Consider the following 7,120-nt stretch of genomic DNA (forward strand, 5'->3'; position numbering starts at 1 on the left):
AACGTATCTAAACACATCTGTAACGATATAAAACAAAAATCAAGCCTAAAGGCCTGTAGAGAATCGGCCTATCCGCGGGTTATCCTGGTAAACGAAGAAATTATAAACTATAATTTGGGAATCTGACAAACTTGTTTTTGAAGCATTATTATCTGCAAAATGTATACTAAAATGGGTTTTCTACCTGCATTTTTTCTGAAAGTGATAACAACTCAGCACAACCGAAAAATCAATTAACACGTAGGCATATCTATAAAGAATGATCAAGGTAACTACATCTGGTAAATTAATATTTTAAGTAGGTAGATAATCTATATAGTACAAGGAGGCGATTTAAACGATATTTTTTTGTGACGAGATAGGTAAACCTTTGTATAAGAAAAGGTGTACGAAATCAGTCAATCAAAAGCTCACTTGGGAATAGTAATAGTCAATACCAACGAGAAAAAAAATGATGTTTTCAAGTTTGTAGGCGTCTGGGCAGGAAATTCATTTAAGCTCATAGTATGTCTCACTCGTTGCTCCACTCCTATTAGCGGTATCAGCCCCAACCAATTACTAATTTAGTATTTTATTCACACTCTAAATAAGCCTATTTTGCCTTAAAAAATAGCCCACTGTCGGTGATACAGGCAATTTTCTAAAAAATAGATTTAGACATTGAATTTCTCATTTAAGGGGATCAAGTAAGTTATCAAATTCAATGACTATCGAAACAATTCCAGTTTCACTGGTTTACAGACTTTTAAATCGGAAATCCTTAAATTGATTGCTACGATGTAAAAGTTTGGGCCTCAGTACTAGACTTTTACTACCGGTACGAATTATATATTTTTAGTTGATTACCAGCTAAATGAAGCCTCTTTTCAAAGAAATTGTATTATTTTCGTTTCTGTTTGTCGTCAAGTTATGGTTTCTTGTTCTAATTTTCAATAGAAAGCTTACCGTATTTCTTAATATAGATTAGGTACAAGTCTGAGCAATTAAGATATTTCATTTTTATATTGTACATTATTATTATTATAGATCTCTGTCAGATATAATTTCGGATATAGGCTTAAAGGGCCGTTCTAGAATTGCCACTGGGTGGAGTTGGAGGGGGTGGCAGACCCTGCGTGTCCGCTTCGATGTTTCATTACGGTACTATAGATTGCTAGTTAAAAGATTTTAAGATTCCCTTTTAATCTCAATTACAAACAATGAAAACAAATTATAGTATACATTCTTGACTGTCTTAAAAATATAGACATTTTCCGATGGTGAAGAGGCGGGAGGGTGTCCAGACTGACATCTTTCATAATTGACATTGTCTCTACCTTTCGTTACAAGTTAGGCCTAGCTTTATAGCATTTGAGTATTATACTATAAAATCGCCGTATCCATAAGAGTTCCAGAGGGTTGTCTGTCAAATATAAGAAGATAATTTAATATATGCCAGTCAACTACATAAATGTGAAGAGAATTCTATTGGGAAATTAAGAGGTTCTTTCAGGACAGCGGCCGCACTGCTTCTATCTTTCTAGGGACGTGTTACACAAGCCATGTCTATAGTCTTCAGTTTACAATTGTTCATTTAGGCCTATACATCCCATCTTGCCATCTCCTAGCTTCAATACCGGTATATGACAAAAATAAGCCTATTGCGAAATTATCCAAATTTTGGCTCAGATAAATAAAAGTTAATTAATGATTTAACATTCTTGTTAATCGTGCAGTACCGTATCGGGTTCCAGTGTATTTATCTATAAAAGCAGGCATTACGATAAATAATTCACACAAATTCTACAGATAAATTAACTTCATTTATAGAGCCGAGAAGTCGTCAGAATTCTCCGCCTCAGCTGCTCAACTGATTATTCGGATGTATTTTTTTTCTCTATCTTTCGATATTTGTAAGTCTGATTTTCCAGGTCCCTCCAATTAAGATGACGACGTCAAGATTTCTATACAGGCCTTCCCCTTTAATGTCTAATATAAAGTAATTGTAATTAATAATATTTCATTACGTTTCGAACCTAAATTTACAATGCCTGCGATACAGTTCACTGGACGGATCTTGGCTTGTATAATACAATATTTCATGGGCTCTCCATCTTTAAATAAACGTGCATCAAAGATATGCAAAATTGCAGCACAGAAAGTTAATATTGTTTAATTTTGTAATGTTGAAGGAAGTCTTCGCCAATTGTCAGAAGCATAATCGATACCATTCATAGTACAGTATCTGCGCATAACTAAACTAAAACGTCGCATTCCATGCCTAGAGACAGAGTTTGAAAGATAGGCCTACATCGAGAAAACGCAATTGTTTTAATCTGTGTAACACTTGATTTTGATAACTTATGTGATCCTTGTAGGTGTGCAATTTAATATTTTAATACATTTTGAGGATTTTGCTATATTTTACCCAATATTAGGTATCTATTCAATATATACAGTAAGTCTATACATGCTTATATAAGGCCTGTGTATATATAACAACTTTCACACTCGTTTGCACATGCATGCTGGAATAGCGCTAGCTCCTCATGTAGGCCAACTGTCAACTACAAATCAAAATGATACACCCATCTGTATTCCATTGTATTGTGACAGCTAGTCTAACATGTCACGCTACAGATCTCAATGATACTGCCAACGAAAGGACAAATGTTGTCTCGAAATACGCGGCATATCTCACTGTTACCATTTCATTGTTATAATTTCAGACAATGAAATATATGAAAATTAACTAGTCAACGAACCTTGTGTTAAAAAGATATCTTTGTTCAATAATTTTCCGGGACAGTGTCCTAACACCTGCAAGTTGCATTGTGCTTAATTTAAAATGTAGTAACGATAGTTTCCGTTTACTAAACTCCGTCGACACAATTGTATACAAACACACGATCGAAGCTGTGCGATTTCCTCTTGTTTGGCACTCGGGCTTGGAGAGTCCTGTTTTCTGTTTAGGAAGCTCATAATGAGAGAATAGGAAAAGAATTACTATTTTCAACTTTTTCATTGTAGCCTAAACGACTTTCAAAACGAGGTCGTGTATATTTATCTCTAATCATAATTTTCTCACACTAAATCATGCTATCTTAGATAAATATTTTTGTTATATCTCAAAGGTTAATTTCCACGGGGTATAGTTTCCAGACTCACAGACGTCGCATCAGTTTTTTTTTCCTAAACGATTTTATGATTAATAATTACAACATCAATACCAATATCCAGGCTCGGGACCTACAGGAGGGCAGGCCTAGGCCGATCCGCTCAAGGAGCATCGCGGCAAATTTAATTACAGGACACAGAGATAGCGTAACGAGCCGTGATTTAGTTTCTGGCACACGTCCACACTGGATTACTTCAGTTTACGCGAAACAGTGAATGAGTCGACAAAATTCCTAGGAAAATATATAGGACGTAGAACTAGGAACGTAATCTTTACCTACCCGACGGAAAATTATTTTAAATTTTAATTGATATTATTACTTAATAGGCCTATTTATTATTTTATTAATTGACATTAATATTACAGGCTTATTAATTATTATTAATATTATTATCATTGTTATTGTTAGTTTTTTGTCTATTATTTTGTAATTGCCTTTGTTATTGGTATTGTCTTTATTGTTGTTTATCGTTATCGTTAATAAAAATGTATATAGGCCTACCAGTATTTGAAAAGAATTGCACAGGCTGATTTTGACTGTTCTTTGTTATTGTTGCTATTGTTAATGTTATACCGGTTTTCGTTGCATTTATCGTTAACTTTATATTTATCATTTATTTATTTAGTCTACTTAAATATTGGCTATGGGTCTATACATTATTTATAAATATTGCAAATAGTTATTTGCGTATAACTTTCATTTTCAATTTCTATTCAGAATTCATGTTGTATATTTATCACGATCACACGTTGTTTCCTTTCCTGGTTTTAGTTTCTATTCCAAAATCATGTTTGTATTTTTATCAAAATGATCACGTTGTCTCATAACCAAACGTTTGGCGCGCTATATATTAATGAGGTGAACACCGTCAACCAATCATACAAGATACGGTACCGGTACCGTACTGTATGTTGAAGAAAAAACTGTTCGCGAATAAACCGCTTAGGCCTAAAAGCAACCTATCCTCATGTCCATAAAAACCTTTTCAAATGTGTCTCATTAAACGGAATTATATCGATAGATGTCCTAACGATTGATGACAGGACATTGATGTCAAAGAGATCCCGCTAAGTTCTTTTTCAAACATTACATTTCAAGAAAGTGTCAATTTAGTCAACAATCAGAAGTATGGTTGCGTTTCATTACCTACTTAAATTAAAGTGGAACTCCACCACGAACGCATCTCATCTATACGTATTCAGCAGTCATGGCAGTGGCGGATCTATAAATTTGAAATAGAATGGGCCACGGAGTGAGAGGAGTGTCCAAACCACCTCAGCCCCACCATGGATTGGACATAGGTAGGCCTACAATATGTTTGGCTATGCACCTTTATTGCCGGAAATGGCACTTCTAGAATTTTTTCCCATCCTCATACTCCACCCCCCCCCCCCTACAAAGTTAGAGAGCTCTGACAGACGCTCCACCACCTCTTTGGATCCACCCTTACAGAGAATGTCCCGTCAGGGTGGGAGACATTATTGCTTAATACATCGACATGGACGCGGGCTCGATATTCTGTGAAGAAATTGAATGACACTTTAACAAGTGGCCGTACCTTGACATTTTCCAAACGAGTGTGTATAATTTGCAATTCTATAATTTCGAATGTATAACATACATGTAATTTGGACTTGGATTGCATTTTAATCTGCTGTGTCGTCTAAGATTACCGATCGAGCGTACTCATTAGCTTGGCGGCAGCCCAGGATTCGATTAGGCCTACTATAAAATTAATTGTTCCAGCGCCTTTGATTAACAATATAAACTACATCGTCAATCTTCACAAATCCACAGAAACGTGACTTGTGGTGTTAATATGGAATACATTATAAATGAAATCAGCAAAGTTGGATATTTGGTTCAGGATATTACACAATTAGTGACAATTTGGGAAGGGATCTTTTCTGTTGATTAAATAGCCTCGTTATTCATACATTTTCGCACACAATGAACATTCAATGACGCATGTTGATTAACAAAATGTGCTAAGGAACATATTATTAAAAATACCCTCTAAAGAGACATCTTATTATTGCTTACTAACACAGTGCCCATCGAAAATAGTTAAGCTTTTATTATCTTCGGATCGGTAACGCTTGCTTCTCTAATCCTGACACGTCGCATCGTATCACATTGTACCATCAGCGATAAAAAAAAAGTGTTTTGATCTGAACTTCATTTCTAAAAGTTAAATATTATCTAGTGATTGACGTGAGGATGTAATTACGACATTTTCATCATACCATGATCATAACTAACGCAGCACAACCGTTATTTGATTACACATGACAGTATTTTAGACATTAATTTGTATACTACTTGGCCTACGACAAATTACAAGTAAACTTCAATTCGTGAATTTCAAATCAATGACCAGACGTACCAATCGTCACTACCTACGTCTTTTATTTTTTGAAGTTGTTCAAATACATTTCACTCCAACTTTAGTAGGCCTATTTGTAGTTAGGTCAATTTAACGAATGGAAAAGGCCAATTAAACGCTGTGTTATTGTTATATTTAGAGAAAAAAATGCTTATAGTAGATCAGAATGGTTTCTAAAGAAGTCTGATTAAAATTGTGTCCTTCCAAATACCAGTACTTATTTTCGAAATATATAATGGTAATTTGGAGAATTATCATGTAGTTTTAAGATATAGATGCAGCCTATACTACGCGGCAGCCATGTGAAACATGGTGGAACTACGTTAATGTTCCCCAGTGATTCAAAGAGCTCGTGACACAAGTTCCCTACTCTAAGTCATTTTCACACATTTCAAATTAGAATCTCCGAGAACGTAATGTACTCACGGTATAATATAATATTCTACACTTAACACCATTAATACATACACAATTCTCGCATTGACAAAATTAAGTTTTGCTTTAGGCTTGCCTCTAGAGGGCGCATGAACCTGAACCAAGTGCAAAGTAATTAATATAATTAATTTTGATGTACATTAATTTTCGGGACTCAATTTCATTCCATTAGTTTAAATATGTTTTAAGTGTCCAACTTCGTAGATTGTAATTATATAATATGGTAACTATTTAAAGGTTACGGCTAGTTCGTCCGTTAGGTTATCCAACCTCTTCTCACATGCACACATAATCTGAATAATATTCAGTAGTGTCAGCTGTACATTTCGATTTAGATAGTAGAAATTATAGAACAAGCATTTGTAATTGTCAATTTTATGAGCAACCTATTTTTAACTTGTTTAAATTGGCGCCGGTCAAAGATTTTAACATATTTTATTTGAACTTAAATGGACATTTCCGCTAGATCATGCCCCTTGGATATTGTTGCTAAGGTCCAACAATACGACAGCGTAAACGTGCGTAAACACGTGCGTATGTTAGGCACTGCGTGTTTTTGTGAGACATGTGGTAATTCCTGGCCCTGTTCTGCTGTTTGGTCAGTTATTGATTGATACTCTGTTGGAAATGTCTATTCTGTATATATTATCTGGGTACCGAATGGACATGCCGTAAATAACAGTGTATGCATTCATTATTATGAGCGCATATAAGTATAGATTACAAGAAATAAGTTGATAACCTATTAAAATTTGCAAGACGCACAAGATGTGATGACGTAAGAATTCGACGAGACGTACTGTTTTATATCCATGACCGGATGCAACGCTTGAGATTCCAGACTAAACCCTCTTTTATTCCTATAAGGTCAATTTTGCTAATTGCTCTTGAGCAGTTGTTTACTAATTGCTGTGTATTATTGTCAATAGGACTAATAATACAGGCAATACGTGGATTCGGTGCGCTGTGAAAAGAACTTGAACTTAACAGCCGATCACGTTTTGGACAAAGTATAAGACTCTCGGTTTAACTTTCTCAATCATCAACTACTAAGTTCAATCCAATACCAACGTCATTCTTTGTCTAATTAATTAGTTAGGAATGTTTGTAGGCTAAGATGACCAAACGGTGTGTATTCTAC

This window comes from Anneissia japonica, unplaced genomic scaffold (genome assembly GCF_011630105.1).
Source record: "Anneissia japonica isolate Jap-2015-1 unplaced genomic scaffold, ASM1163010v1 scaffold287726_len2788222_cov184, whole genome shotgun sequence".
In the NCBI taxonomy this organism is placed as follows: Eukaryota; Metazoa; Echinodermata; class Crinoidea; order Comatulida; family Comatulidae; genus Anneissia; species Anneissia japonica.